At 28.4% G+C, this 15,983-nt stretch overlaps 1 protein-coding gene across 2 annotated transcripts in view; it reads left to right on the top strand.

Moving 5' to 3' along the window:
* The first annotated feature begins 1,734 nt into the window (after positions 1-1,734).
* The window catches only part of LOC140670871 (very long chain fatty acid elongase AAEL008004), a 45,791-nt gene continuing 31,542 nt past the window's right edge, over positions 1,735-15,983 (top strand). Inside the window, exon 1 of one of the 2 annotated variants that reach the window (XM_072901672.1) lies at positions 1,735-1,770. The gene's annotated coding sequence lies outside the window, so the exon portion shown is untranslated. Of the gene's footprint in view, positions 1,771-5,545; positions 5,743-15,983 lie in introns of those variants that run through there. The other variant, XM_072901673.1, reaches the window with a different exon arrangement.

The raw sequence follows: 15,983 nt of genomic DNA, 5'->3' as shown, positions 1-15,983 counted from the left end.
AATAAAAACAGGCACATCTAATAAAAAACTTTTTTATAATAAACAAATATTAAAATATTATTAAATTATATTTAATACATTAATTTTTAGTGATAGAATATCTGTTCTCTCTTTCTTTTTCTTTTTCTGATAGAAAAAAAACAAACATACATAATATATATGAACAATTAAATATTAAATAGTTACGATAAAAGAGAGAATATTTATGTAATATAATATGACAAATTTCTATAATTACATAGAGTTAGACATATTTAGTAAATGTAATAAGTACAGGCAGTAAATTTGTACTTTTTTTCATTTTTAATTTATATTTAATTATTATACGTCTATAAATATATGCCGTTATCCATAATATAAATTTCTATCATTTTTACAAATAATTGTTCACATCATTGATATAATTTTCAACGAATATAAGTAAAGAAATCGTTAAACAATTATACGGCAACTGTTATAAGATTGCTTTCGTTAAAGTATTTTACACATTTCGTAATCGCGTTTCATGTATTTTAAATATATCGCATTAAATCGAATAATAATATCATTTTAGTTAAGGGATTTTACATGTATTTTAGAATCATTTGATTGTACATATTTCAACGCGTTAAATTATATCACGTAGTATAGTGCGTATTTGTTATTGTCTGGCGCGAGGAGGAAGAGAGAGAGAGAGAGAGAGAATGAGCATACTCGACCTTGTCTTTGACGTCACGCATTCCATAGTAAGAGGGGAGCCCGGCGCGTACGGCATACGTGACTAGTGACAGCCATGAGTCATTCATTCTTACTCCGGCGGGCGTAGTGTGCGCACGTGTTTTTACTCCGATGTCGGCGCCGGCGCCGGCACGTGCGCCTCGCGTTCGGTCATCTCGAGGTCGAGCGCGCCGTACACGGTTCTCGCGACGATAATATACGTAATAATAATACGAATAATATGCAATAATATTACGATAAATCTTAACGTGTTAAAGTACGTCTAAAATGATTTCGAAATAAAATAATAACATTCGACCTTGGTGACATATAGGGCGTTATTGTTTTTGACATTCGACTTTGTCGCGATCGCGATCGTATTTTCGTTCATTTATCCTGATTTTGATCTTTCTTTCGTCGGAGTTTGATCGTGCCCGACCTGTCGACTCCAAGTATTATTCTCGCGCGTGATAAAATGGGATTTTCGATCGTTCCGAAATTCGGGAGTGCCGTCAAAGTATTGCGCGTAAAAGTGCGGGAGTGCCGTCAAACTATCGCGCGTTTTTACTTTTGTGCGGTTTAAAGTATTGCTCGATTTTATTTTTGTGCGGTTTCAACAAATTAAAAAAAGTATATCGCCCGTATAAAACAATAGTTCCTGATGTCTCTTACAATTTGAGAGGAGGAGGAGGCCTAGGAGAGGCATCCTGCATCGGCGGAGCAACTCTAGGGTAAATATTATTTGTGTATTAATTATTATAAATCCTTTATACGAATGAATTCGATTCATTTATTTGAATGATTTAATCAAGAGAAACTCAGAGACAAAGATTTTTACATAAATCTTATAAAGTTTTTATTTAAAAAAAAAGTTTTTTTAATTTACAAAGTTATTCCATATTTATATATATCTGCTTATTATTGTACGCATCGAATATAAATTTATTAAGTATAATAATAAATTCTTTAATATTAATTATATAAAACGCTGCTATAATTTGGACTTTATATTTAAATGTTACAGATAACATATAGCTTCAATATCGACAACTCCGCTGTTGCGCATCAGTGTCGGTGAGTGACAAAAAGCTTTTATTATATTTAAAGCAACGAATTTATATAGAGATTCTGGTATATAGAGATGTAGATTGTAGATAAATCCGTTGCTTTAACACTCGGACGGCAGGATAACATATTCTAGTGAATTCTTAGTCAATTTTAAATCTGGAAAAATTTCTTTTGTATCTTTATTATATGTAAGATAAAATTTTATATTTTTTATTCATTTTTTTTAATAGAAAATTTTGTTAAAATAGAAAAGTTATACATATAAATTGAAAGAAAAGGAAAAATTTTATTTTAGGAATAAGAATATGTAATATTTATCCCAATTTTATGCAAGACACGTATATAAAATGTATATGATGAATGAAATATACATAAATTATTTATTTCAATTATATATATGTATATATGAGTTTTATAAAACAATTTTAAAGATACAGATGTTAATAACTTGCCGACGGAGGGGTTAGCATACATGTAATATATTTTATATACATCGAAAAAATTATATTGTCATCTTAAAGTATTTTATTTATAATATCTTTTTTTAAAATAGATATCAAAAGAATCTTATTAATATTAGTTTAAGGGAGAAATCTTCTAAAGAGTAGAGTAATTTTAGATATTCTTAACATGTAAGAATATATTCTATAAAATGGATATTTCTTTATCATTATATTATTTAATATTTGACATCATTAATTACATTTCAATAATTACAAAAAAACAATTTTATAACGACTAAGTCTTTTCCCGTTCCCGGCCATCTTGTCGGCCACCCGAACCAACCGACGAAACCGCGTCCGGCGAGAAGCCGCCAACGGCAATCCACCCGCGGATCCATACCTGAATCGATACGCGCCGGCATAGATCGATCAGTCGGGGCGTCCCGCCCACCGAAGTCGCGCAATCTCGCGACACCGATGGCCGTCAGCTCGCCCCGCTACGAACCACGATCAGCGATACACACACACCCACACGCACACCAACACACACGACACTTGTAGTATATCATAGGCATTTATAATAATTTAATTTAATACACGAACTACCGTTCTTGGCTCGAAACCAACCCTGTGATCCCGGCTAGCCGCTATCCGCGCTCGCCAAGACGCGCTCGCAAGAACGTGTTACATGCGTAAAAGGTATATGTAATCGTGAATTATACTAAATCTCGCGTTATCGCGAATTCCTGATTTTGCTTGCATAGTCAGCAAGAAATAAAAAAATAACAAAGTAAAAATAAAATAAATTAAAAAAACAAAATTATAATAAAATAAAATTTAAAATTAATTTAAATTAAATTTTAATATAAAATCAAATTAATTTTTAAAAAAGAAATTACTGTAAAATTAAATAAATTGAATTAATATAAAAAATTGAGAAAAAAATTGTAAAAAAGGATTATTAGAAAATAAAACTTAAAAATTTAATAATAAAAATGTAAAAAAGTACTTAATTGTATAAAATTCATTAAAGGTAGATTATATTATATGTATAATATTTATACCTCTTGTACATCTGTTATATAAAAATCTGTTTTATCTATATATACATATTCTATATTTATTGTAAATCTATAATAAAATAATCTATTGTAAGTTGCGCGAAATTGAACAAACATACACAATAGTATGAAATTTATTGAATTAACATGATTCGATAAAAATTCAATTTCGATGATGAAGTAATCCTTAATATTAATAACAATTATAATTATTAAGTATTAACCTTTTATTCTCGAAATTTGTCAGTCGCGCTTTTGATATTGATATCGATCGCACAAAAATATAAGTATATTCTAAAGTAAAATATTACAAAGTTTAGAATTAAATATTACTAATCGCGTACAAGTATGTCAATTGCATAATCGGCATTAATTAACATTAATTAATAAAGTTTCTTTTCCCGAAATTAATATATCAAACGTCCTGCTCTTAAAATTGTAAATTCAAAGCGACAAATAGATGAATTAAATGAGTCTGATGACTGATGAATAGAATTACAGTAATTAAATTAAATAAAATAAAATTATATTATAAATATGTATTCATATATTATATACATATATATTTTGATATAAGAGTCTCTTGCAACAATGATCTCGGTTAATTAATTTTGATAAGTAATATTCCTTTTCTTTTCAAATCACGATTAGTTATTATTAGTTATTATTTATTATTAGATTTATTTTTTTTATAAAAAATCAAGATATTATTGGCAAAATTAAAATATTGACAATATTTACTTGGTTATTTGATATTAAAAGTAAATTATTGCCATTGTGGAGAAATAACAAATTATTTTTAGGTGAAAGTGAATAAGCGACATAGCATGGATCGCAACCAAAACTGTGCACATTATCCATTGAGAACATTTGTGGACATTGGCTATGTAGTTCAATGTCCATGTTTTTATGTCCACAGAGGGCGCGACGCTTTCAAGTGGCGTCTCGCAAGCTTCTCTCTGTTTATACGCATGCGCGAAAAAGAGAGAGAGAGTGCACCAAGCGATTCAGAGTGTGTCCTTTTCTACCTGAACTTACCCCCACTCCGACTATTGTTCCTTTACCAGAGGAACTCTAACTACGCTATTGCTTTCTCTTTCTAATGTCAACGTCAGTTTCTCTCTCAGAGTGCAATCTATCTTTTAATATTTTAGTCTATAGCGTGACATGTGATTCTTTTCATGCTTGTAATTGGTTGATTTAATTATGAATATGCTTGCGATCGATATTTCGATTCTGTTCGAGATCGATATATATACGTCGAGAATTGCAATCTCGTTCCTCGATGAACTAATTAAATCACGAAACGGTATCGCGGATTTGAGTTGCTCCGTATTTCTCGCAATTATTGTTACTATTTAAAAGTGAATTTGACGAGAAATTATATATCGCGCAAATATCTTTCGTAGTGCCTGTCATAAGGCATTTAAAGACGTTTAAATGCAATTGTTCTTTCACGATTATACATGGCATAATTTTCGGCGATTCGTTTTTGCATGCCTGCCATTTTTCTCATATATTATATATGTAGCTCTTGTCCGAGATTCTCTTCGAGTTAATTATATTATATACGTATATTTTTTTCTGTCGGAAAATATGTGAAAAAATGCAAGAGACATTGCCAGGTATATATACACAAAAGAAAATTAAAATTTATTTACTTCAGTTAATCATTGAAAATTTGTGATTATTTTGCTTCATAAAAGCAATAAAATATATAATCTTATAAAAATTCGTATAATCTTAAATTTTAATAGTATGATAATTTTATTTTAATAATCATCACAAGAATATATTATTTTAATTTATAATAAATTTATAATAAATTTATAATATTATAATAAATTTTTCATTTAAATAATATACACATATATTTATCAATCCAACATCTTTTTTCTCCGATCATGAATATTATTCTTGAATAATTAGAATATATTTTTCTAATAAAACTATATATTAAAAAAAAAAAAAAAAAAAAACTTCAAACAAGTAATTTGCATTCGTTTAACTATATATAATTTCATTTCAAGATTTACACATCGAGAATAGAGATATTCTCGAAATAAAGATAAGCTTTTTTTTTCTGTATACATGTCGTTTTTTTTTTCCTATAATTAGATGCTATTTTCTAGCTGCGCCCCTGGTCTTCCTCGACGAAGGGGAGAATTTGCGCGCGGGAAGAGTCTGGCTTACGTCGCCCGGCGAGCAGCGGCGGAAGACCAGAGCGGGTCTCGTCTCGGGATGTATATTTTTAACTTCAATCTAATCTCTTCCGCAGATCGCTACTTTGAGAGTTTGTTCGTATCGTAACGCGGATGCGGTAACCGCGAGCGAGAGTGCATCGTTCTGTGTAACATACATTAAGGAGAATCGATCCATTTGCACGGAAGAAGAAGAGAGATATACAGAGCGGGAGAGAAAGAAAGAGAGAGAGAAAGAGAGAGAGAGAGGCAACGACAAACGGCGCGCAACAGGTGAGAGAACGTAACAAGCGTGCACACGATCAGCTGATTTACCGGACAACGAATGAAGTCCGGTTGATTTAATACACTAGCGTGATTAGACACGCGCGTGTGTGTGTGCGTGTGTGAGTATGTGCCAGGGACATCGAGAAAATGACTGAAATTCACTTTTCGCTGCGAGAGAGAAAATCGTATGTTATCGTTCAGTTGAAGTTAAATGAAGTTTTGTCGTCAGATAAAGCATTAAATCTCGCTTTTAATTAATGGTTACAAGAATATATTCTCAAATACACACATTTTTTTATGATGAGCTTTTACGATCTGAAGAGCTATTATATACAGAGTGAGTAGTAATGCATGTTTTATATATATATATATATATATATATATATATATATATATGTTGTGTGTGTGTGTATATGTTATCATGTACATTTGCGGATCGTGTTCGTATTTGGAGGCCACCCGTCAAGAGACAGCACGTCGCGGGTGGTGCATGCGATGTCACGTGCACGTCGTTTCGTCGTGTGCTTCGAAGCATGTCGGTTTTGAAGTCACTCAATTAGGGTAGAGACTTAGGATACTTTACTCTTTCTCTCTCAAATAATATTGATATGAAAACGCACTGTTCTTACTACATTCTTCAGTAGTATATGAAGTAACATATAGTTAAATCAACAATATCTATACACACGATGAAATTACGTTAATAAATCGAAGGCAAAAGCATTTTTTTCTCATCTTGTTAAATTGTTGTATGTAGCAATCATAACGACGAAACGAAGTGCCCATATTTTGATTCATATTCAGAATATATACTCTTTAGAGAAACATGGAAAACTAAGAGTTTTTTGTACTTGGAAAAATTAGGGAACTCTTGTAGAATTTTATTGGAGCTCAGGAAATTAAAAAAAAAATTCTGTCTTTGATAATTTTCTCTTATATTGTAAATTATAAATATATTATATGTATATATAAAATTTAACATATTTATAATTCAATTTATAAATATCAATATATTTATATAATTTAATTTATAATTCAATGTTTTAAGAAAATACCGAATATTCAATACAATATTCTTTATTTTAATTTTTAGTGATAAAATTAAAAATTTTTATGTTAACGAAAGCTTTTCAGTTTTTTTCAATACATTTGTAAATCTAGCATTTAAAATTTATGTGGCTTTGTGTTTCTTTTTCATATGTGTGTTGAGTGAAAAGCGTTAGAAAATAATACAAAAATTCATTTTAGAAAATTACAGCAAAAAATCTTGAAAATGTTCTTTTTATCTGCAACATTGGACAAAAATACCTGGAAAATTAACCAATTTTCAGGAAATTTTTTTACAAGATCTGATATAGACACTCTGATATTTCAAATTTCTTTAAAGCATATTCCAATGTACATGCGTTTACACGTGTGAATATTTATTAAAGCAATATAAGGAATATCGCAGATGAGCATTGTAACGTATGTTGGCGTCACAATGTTGCAATTGCCATGACTATTTCACTGCTTTTCGTAGAATACTTGATTTTTTTCTCACGATTGTTGCCCATAAAACAAGAGATATAAATATTTCCAACGCGCGTAGCAATAATAAATAAGCAGATTTCATTAATAATGCATTAAGATTTATATTTTATGTCAACCGCATTTTATATTGCACATATATATTAAAGAAACCTAAAATCTAAATGTCTTGTGAATCAAAAATTATATTATCAACAATTGAGGAAAATGTCTCGAATCTTTACTAATATATGCCATCGTACTCCTCCCATCTTTTAGCCGGGGTAGCAACCAATTTTTTCCCCCAGACTCTTATTTTAAAATCTCGCTTGTTTCGTGTTCAAACGCTCGGTTAATCGCGATGATGTTTGCACGCGGATCACGTCGCAAACGCGCAGTTCGACTTGATTCGCGTACGTGAAATACTTACGAAAACTCGGAAAGAGCGAAAAATCCTTGAGACCAGAAATTATGAAGAATGCAATGCTCTTCCTGCGCAATGTTCGCGCTCATGCAACGCGTATTATCTTCCTTCTTGTTCGCGAATCGCCACTGTCACGGGTGAATTTCATCTGTAGATTGCATCTTCGCCGCATCAGATATCATAAATATAATAGATATCTTTTCACACGTTGAGTTAATGAAATTATTTTAAACTTTTTATCTCGAATTATCTCCCGGAAATATCGATGATTAGAGAGCCAAGATGGTAGCGAACATTTATTTTTGAAATTAAGAAACTTCAATCTCAATCAAATAATCGATTGTAGATCGTAAAGAATTGAAATTAAAATTAGAATTAAAATTTTTAAAATAATCTAAGATATGATAGTATTAATTAAAAGTGCGTGGCTTTCGATTTTGCGATCGATCGATCGATTGTTTAGTCACTTAAATATTTTGCTGTTTTAATATATATAATATATTATTTTTAAATTTTCAACTTTAAAATTTTAGCTTGTATTCTTTACGATCTAAGGTCAATTATTTGTATTGGAATTAATGGTTCCAATAATTCTTGATTTCAAATGTAATCGTGATTGTGCAAAAGACTCTTTATAAATTAATTTTGTAAGTGCAATGATTTTTTGCTTAGCTCCGTCATCGATGTAGAATGCCCGACTTTTTAGGACAAGTATATATAATGACCTATTAAAAAGTCTACTCACTTATTAAATGATGATGCTATAACTCTGACCAAATTTGCGTCATATGACGCACAGTATTACTGTTTGACGTTTATACGCTCTTAAAATTTGATTATTGCTATGCAATTATTACTAAGCAGCTTTAAATTGGATTTCTTTATTGAATCACTTAATACGATCTAATGGAGTAAAAAGGCCTTTTAAAAATAAAATAATTTTGCAACATGTGCTAATAATAATCATAACGTACGCGTGACATGAGTAAAGTGTTTACACGTGACAAGCGTAACTTTCTAATGTAATCGCTGGTGATTGATTCGCTTTCGATAAATAAACGCATCCAATTAGCATCTATCTCACAATAGGATGTTTTGCGGGGCACGTTTATAGGATTGTGCAATGAATTTGATCGAAACGTATTTTCAATTCTTCTTCGAGCTTCGCTGCTCATATATAACACCTTTGTATTAGTAGGCCAAGGTCATAAACGTGTACGAAATGGCGGGAAATAGTGATCTTGTGTTTTGCGACAGGATCTCCATGCTACCCCATCTTTTCTACGTCTTCGTAGTTTCCTTCAATCATGTATTTGCATTTTTCATTTTTGCAATACTTGTGAAAGAAGCTCTCTGCTATAGCATTTGCTCCAAGTAAAAAAGAGATGTACCTTGAGAATAACGTAAGATAAAATTGGAATAGTAGCTTAAGATAGGAGACGTGGTACTTATTTATTGTGTGACGTCACGAGAAAATGCTATAGTCATGTGTAGAATGAAAAAGTCATTGTAGATCGAGATAATTTATTACACTGCTCTACTGCGAATTTTCGTTACTATATTGACATTTTTTTGGGTATTTTTTCTTTAAATGTCAGAATTTTTATTATGTACATATAATTAACCTTTACTTCGTATTGTTATTTTTGACACTTTCTCACTGTACAGGTGGGTCAGCGTTTTTTTGGATAAGTTTATTAATATGTAAAACTGTTTTAAAATATCTGAAAAAATGTATATACCTTGTTTGAACATTCTAAATAAAGACTAAGATAATAAATTTGAAAAATAATTTACTTAAATATATTATTTTATGATTATTTGTTTTCGAGAAATTGTTAGAGACGTTGTTAGAAAAATCACAGACAAAAATGATCCATCAGTACGGAATAAGGGTTAATTATTGTACATACTATTAATTATTGATAATGAAATAAATTATACTATATATTTATCGTAAAATACCATAAATTAACATAAAGTATCTATTTTTTATTTTTTATTTTATTAAAATTTTTAGTAGTTAAATTGTATTTTTAAAATATCTTAAAAAACATTCTCATTTTCTTTAATTTTCTTAATATATAACACATCTTTCAGTTCGTATTATAAATGATAATTGGAAATGATAATTTACAAATTTGAACTAAAATATTTTCTGTTTTATCAAGCGACGTGATGTCAAATAAAAAGTAAATGTAAATATTTTAAAATGTTTGTTTTTGTATAATTAAAAAATTATTTTTGCCATAATTCTTGATTTTCAGCAAGTAGAATAATTTTGTCTTTTTCAATTACAGATATAAAATGTGAAATTTTTTTCTGACAATATTTTATACTTTTAAATATAAATAATATATGTCTCTTGTTGTTTTTTTTTTTTTTTACTTGCATTCGTGATAATACTGGTATTTTATATAAATGTTGATTAAACAAAAATTAATATAAATATTGATACTAAATATTGATTAAACAAAAATTAATATTAAAAAAGACCAGAAAGTGTGTGAATGTATGTATGAAATGGCCTTTCTCTCTCTCTCTTTTTTTCTCTAGTGAATTTAGATATGATTCGATATCGTTTTTCACTCATTTTCAAGCAAGATTGCCTTTATTCATGTCGAGATATTATTCAGATTAATAATAAGTTATTATTAAAATCATATGCAGTAATCTACATATTTAATAACATATTTTTGTTTATCAAATCAATCACACACATATGTTAGTAATATACATATACCATATTGTATAATCCTACTTTTTATTTCATGACATACGTACACTTAACAAGAGTGGAATTTTTAAATATGAGTACTTCCTTGAAAAATAGTACTCAGAAGTAAATAATTGCTAGACGATGAGGTAATATCTTTTTTACTAAATGTGCATTTACGGAAGATTTGTTTTTTGCCAAATATGTATGAAAGATCATATTGATTATTTATGACTATTTATTTAATTATTTGTAATAGGCGATTTTATTTTAAATTTTATTTTAAATTAAATAATGTCAAGAGATTGTGTGTGTTATCAACAATTTATAATTATGTCACATTATATCTACGTACAATATTACACAAGTGAACAACTATAATGTCAAGTCTATTATATAATAAAACGTGTATAATGGACTTTTTCGTTAAACTTCATCTTCAAGATATATTTTACATCTATTTAAGAAACTGGAATACATTTCGAGATTCATGAATTTAATTGCACAAAACATGTGTAGCCTTTTTAAATGTAAACTTAATAATTAATTTATAAGTTAAAGTAAAGATTTGTCTTATAGAATATAATTTAATCTTAAAATTATAAATATTATTTTTTTATCGAAGTTTCTTTTTTATAGTAACTGTACGACGGGAAGTTTTATAACGACTATGTGTGTATAATGAACACAAAAATTCATGAGAATACCAATTTTTATTTTACAGAATAAATCTTTATACTTTAACTCACAAGTTAATAATTAATTTTATATTTTGAAAGGCTAAAAGTACTTTCCTCAATTCCAAATTCATGAATTTTGAAGTGTATTATTAACTTCTGACACAGCTGATTTATCCATTCTTAATAACAGTGTTACATATTCGATGATTTCAGTTCAAAGTGTTGTATATTCAATGAAAATATATATGACGTAAATTCACTTTTTTTTACAGATTTTCTTGACTTTCTGATCTTGTTGACCCACGATGTTAAAATTTACACATGGCCTGATTTTCAAATCGCTTGAACGAATTGTTAAGTTTTGCCTTATTCTGTCAAGTCACTAATAAAGATAAATTTTTAATTCATATCATTATTAATGGTGCTTGTATATATAATATATACATACACATATTTATTACAATTGCAAAGTCATTATCGAGATTACAAAGTGGAAAATTCAATACTCACAGACAATGTTAATTAGTAAAATAAAAATATATTTAAATTATATTAGCAGAGGATGTATAATCATAAAGCACAGAGAGTAAAAAATAATTATTATTTAAAAACTATTATGTGCAATTAAGTTTTTTAGTTTCTAAACAGATATTTCATAAAATACTTAGATTTTACATAATTACTGTAAGAAGTCTTTTAGGTATAAATATTTTGAAAAATATTATAGTACGCGATAGATAAAATATTATTAAAACGCGGGATATTAATATAGTGATCGTATTTATTAATCAAATTGTTATTGCGATGCTATATAATTCGAAATTAATTCGTATCTTTTCAAAGTTGAATCAATAATTGTCGGCGTAAACTCTTACGAGCACGAGTTAATTAGTAACGCGAGTTAATAATCGCTGTTTGTAACTATTATAAAGTAATCTTCTCTTCTCACTCTTATAATTGCATGCTCTACAAACTTTTATTTATTTATTTTATTTTATTTTATTTATTTATTTTATAATACTTTTCGATAAATCTAATAATTTTAATGTTGTTTTATATTTTTGGTGAAAACTTTTTTGACTGTTTTTTTTTTTTTTTTTTTTTTTTGAGATTTTCCCTAAAGACTTTTTTTCTTAGTTTATCGATCCGCCACACCCTCCCGAAGTTTTCACATTTAATTTTGGGACACTCTTTATATATATTCTCGAATTTACGGATATTTATCTTCAATTTTAACGTATACAGCTATTCAATTTATTACTTGTTATAACACGAAATAATAAAATCTAAATGTATAAACGTATACATTGATGCGTTTTTTGTTTCTCCAGGATTTTCAATAAATAATTTTTTTGTATTGTATGATCACCAGAGATGTCAAAAATAACCATTAGGTAAGAAGGGAACTCGATCTATTAAGCTAAAATTAATTATTAGTCTAGTACACTATGGTACCTAAGGTCTTTTCATAATTAATAAGTAAATTAATAAAATATTCTCGTTCAATTAATGTTATTTTAAATACTACAACGTGTATCATCTTTCCTTATTATTCCTGAATCAAAAATTAATTTCTATGCTGTTTATTGTTTTTATCTTGGATATGATATGTTGCAGTCCGAGATGACGTAATTAATATGACAATAGAGCAACAGAATGAAAATATGAGGGGGCAAAAAACGCGCAAAGTGACTCCTCTTTTATTATATATATCGCGTTATTTTCCATTAATCGGCAAATTTTGCAGCAAACGAGTTTTAGCATTCTTTTTTATCATGATATAATAAGCGTATCACGTATATCACGTATGAGATTTTAATGGCCATAGAATGCCGCAGAATTATCGTGCAATTATCAGAGTCTGTTGATAGCGAGTTTTTTGCGAGTGAGGAAGAAAAAAAACGAAAATCCGTGAGAAAATGTATGAATCAAATGATGGCAGAGCAATCATAAGATGGATGATTTATCATTTATTATTATTATTTATTCTTGTGAAAATAATTTCTCCCCGATATACATTTTTATAAGTTATGAATTATTTACGTTCAATTAATTTAATCATTTTACTCAGTGTAATAAACGATGTAAATAATTGTGTTATGAAAACGATAGACTCATTGACTGCTAGGTACACTCTGCACCATGATGCCAATGATTGATTTCTACATTGCTTATACACTTGACAACAGTTTATAAAGCTATGCGCGATTTTTGCGTAATAAGTGTTCTTTTCTCATAGTATAAAAAGAAGTACAGACCGTATACTTACTGCATTAAGCAAAAACGTCAAGTTTTTTTCTCGAGTGATATACATACATGTGTGTATTTTTTTATTTGCACATGCATATAATTTTGTACGATCAATTGCGCCGTAGAAATTTCGATAACGTTCTATTTAATAAATAGTCTATAATGATAGATATCAAATCGATTAACGCATCCAATGTTTATGCGTTACATAAACGTCATGCAACATTGATCGCTTCCTGAAAATAATTGTATAGTAATCCCATCGTTGTTACTTCGGTGCTATTATTTTTCTCGGATCGCAAAAGTTGCTTGCAAAATTAAAGTTAAGAAAGCGAGAATATTGCGCTAAATACAGCAGGTGCAATACTTGCGTGTCTGATTACCTTAAACGGTAGGAAGACAGCAGAAAAGATAACAGAGTGCACGAAAATACGCACCTTAAATTTATAAGATTTTTCTTGGGTTGCTAAAATTTATTCTTAGAATTTAGAAGTAAATAAGAAACATTTAAATAAGAAGAATAATATACCTATCCTTCCATTAATTAATTCATTATTTAATAATTATATAATACCCTTCTATTAATTAATTAATTAATTAATTAATTATTTTATAAAAATTAGCTTGTTTGTTTACGGAATCAAATCCGTTTTGAATGAAAGAATATCATGTATTCTTTCTAAGAATTTTTTTCTATCATTAATGATGATTAGAATGATTAATGATGATTGTTATGCTGGATAAAAGAATCAGTGAATATATTTCTGCGTCATTTCTCTTTCGATTGAATTAAATTCGTCTCTGTTTCGGATATCCTTAAATAATAATTAAATAATTATCTCAAATAATTTATTGAGAACTGTAAAATAACTAGTGATGATAGTAATTTATTCACAAATCTTTTGAACTCGATTACGAGATCATAATCTTTAAACTTGGCAAGGATATTTGCACAAAGAAATAGGAAATGTAGGCGTCTCTTTGAGAGCGTTCAAGGCCGCCTTGTATCGATCACCTTCGATTTATTTTTTTATTTTGCAATTTGCAAAGGGGAATTTGCGATTCACAAGATTCATTAAAAATAAATGGGAATGTTAAAGTATCATCCTTGTTGAAGACATCGCGAATATTTACTTCTCGTCGAAATTTTCCATGTAATATTCTATTCCATGTCAGTGAACTTGTGTCTGGCCTTCGGCGGTGTATCTCGCCCTTTCTTGAAAAGTTCAAACTCGAAATAGCATCTCCGCGTCGCGGGTAACGTTTCAGAAATAAATGCTCACTTATGATTTTATGACCGTACTATTGTATACCTATTCGGTGAGGTATTTATTAGGTACTTAAAGTTGCCTTTTCAAGATGGATATAGTTGTCGATTTAATTTATACTTTCGAAAATTATAAATATATTTATAAAAATTATTTATATACATTTATAATTTTTCTGATTGTCTGATATGATGCCGCGAATGATCAAATCAATTTTTTCTTAACTAATTTAATTGATATATTTTAATTATATTTTATTTATATTTTAATTATATTTTTAATAATCATCTTTTAATATCTTTTTATATTTTAATGCTTCTTTACATTTACAAATTGTAATTATATACGGCTCCAATATTTACAAATACATGATAATGTATACGCGGCAATGAGAGCCCATACGTGGATGTTGATGCGAAGAATGTACATAATTTAGTAATTAAATTTGTATAAGATATTTACATAAATTTGGTTGTGAGAAAAATATGAAAGAATTTAAAATAATGTTTTTTTATTTAAAAAAAATAATTTTTTGCAAAAGGATAAAATAGTGTGCTCTACCTTTTTTGAGATGTTTACCGTGAATTCAAGCTTAAGACGCTTTTCAATTTCTTGAATCTTTTTAGTTTGTTTTTCCGTATTTTTAAGAAATGCGAAATAATTACCTGAATACGAAAGATAGACTTGTAATTGACGCAAAAAGATATTATTGAACAAAAATATCATTGAATAGCAAAAGCAAAGGTATTTTTTCATAACTCGAGATAAGCGAAAATTTTACGAAACCTTTTATAAAAATTTCTTTTATTCTTGAAAACACATATGTGTTCTTTTCAATTTTTCGTTAAATAGAAACTTTGAAATGCATAAAGATTGAATCGAAGAAAAATATGTTTATTTTTTTATGTTATTTTAAAAATTATTTCTCTAAAGATTAATCTCTATTAAAAATAATATATTTATTAAGAAATTTTAAAATTAATTAAAATAAATTAATAAAAATAAAAATAAATTAATTAAAAATAATGTATTATGTTTGTTAAAAATAATATATTTACTTATTATCTTTGCTAATAATTAATTTATTAATCGTTGCTAAAGTTTAATTAATTTTTTTTTCTAATCCAGTCCAGACAAAATAACAACACAAAAAAAGTGCTGGGAACAACTTGCCGAATATTTGAGTTTATTTATGTTTACTTTCATAAACTTTCCTCTATAATGGTATCTCCTCTATAATGATATAAATGGAGTTTGATCAACTTAATTAAACCAATTGACAAATGACATGAAATGTCGTTGAATGACTTTTATTTTGCATATTTAACAAATTTGAATACGTCCGAAAAATGTGCGAAGGCAAACCTCTACAAATGATGGGCGCTTCTCATTTCTGGAAT

Source organism: Anoplolepis gracilipes, chromosome 11, assembly GCF_047496725.1.
Source record: "Anoplolepis gracilipes chromosome 11, ASM4749672v1, whole genome shotgun sequence".
Lineage (NCBI taxonomy): Eukaryota > Metazoa > Arthropoda > Insecta > Hymenoptera > Formicidae > Anoplolepis > Anoplolepis gracilipes.
The sequence above is the reverse complement of the archived record's forward strand: the minus strand, read 5'-3'. Positions and strand labels throughout refer to the sequence as shown.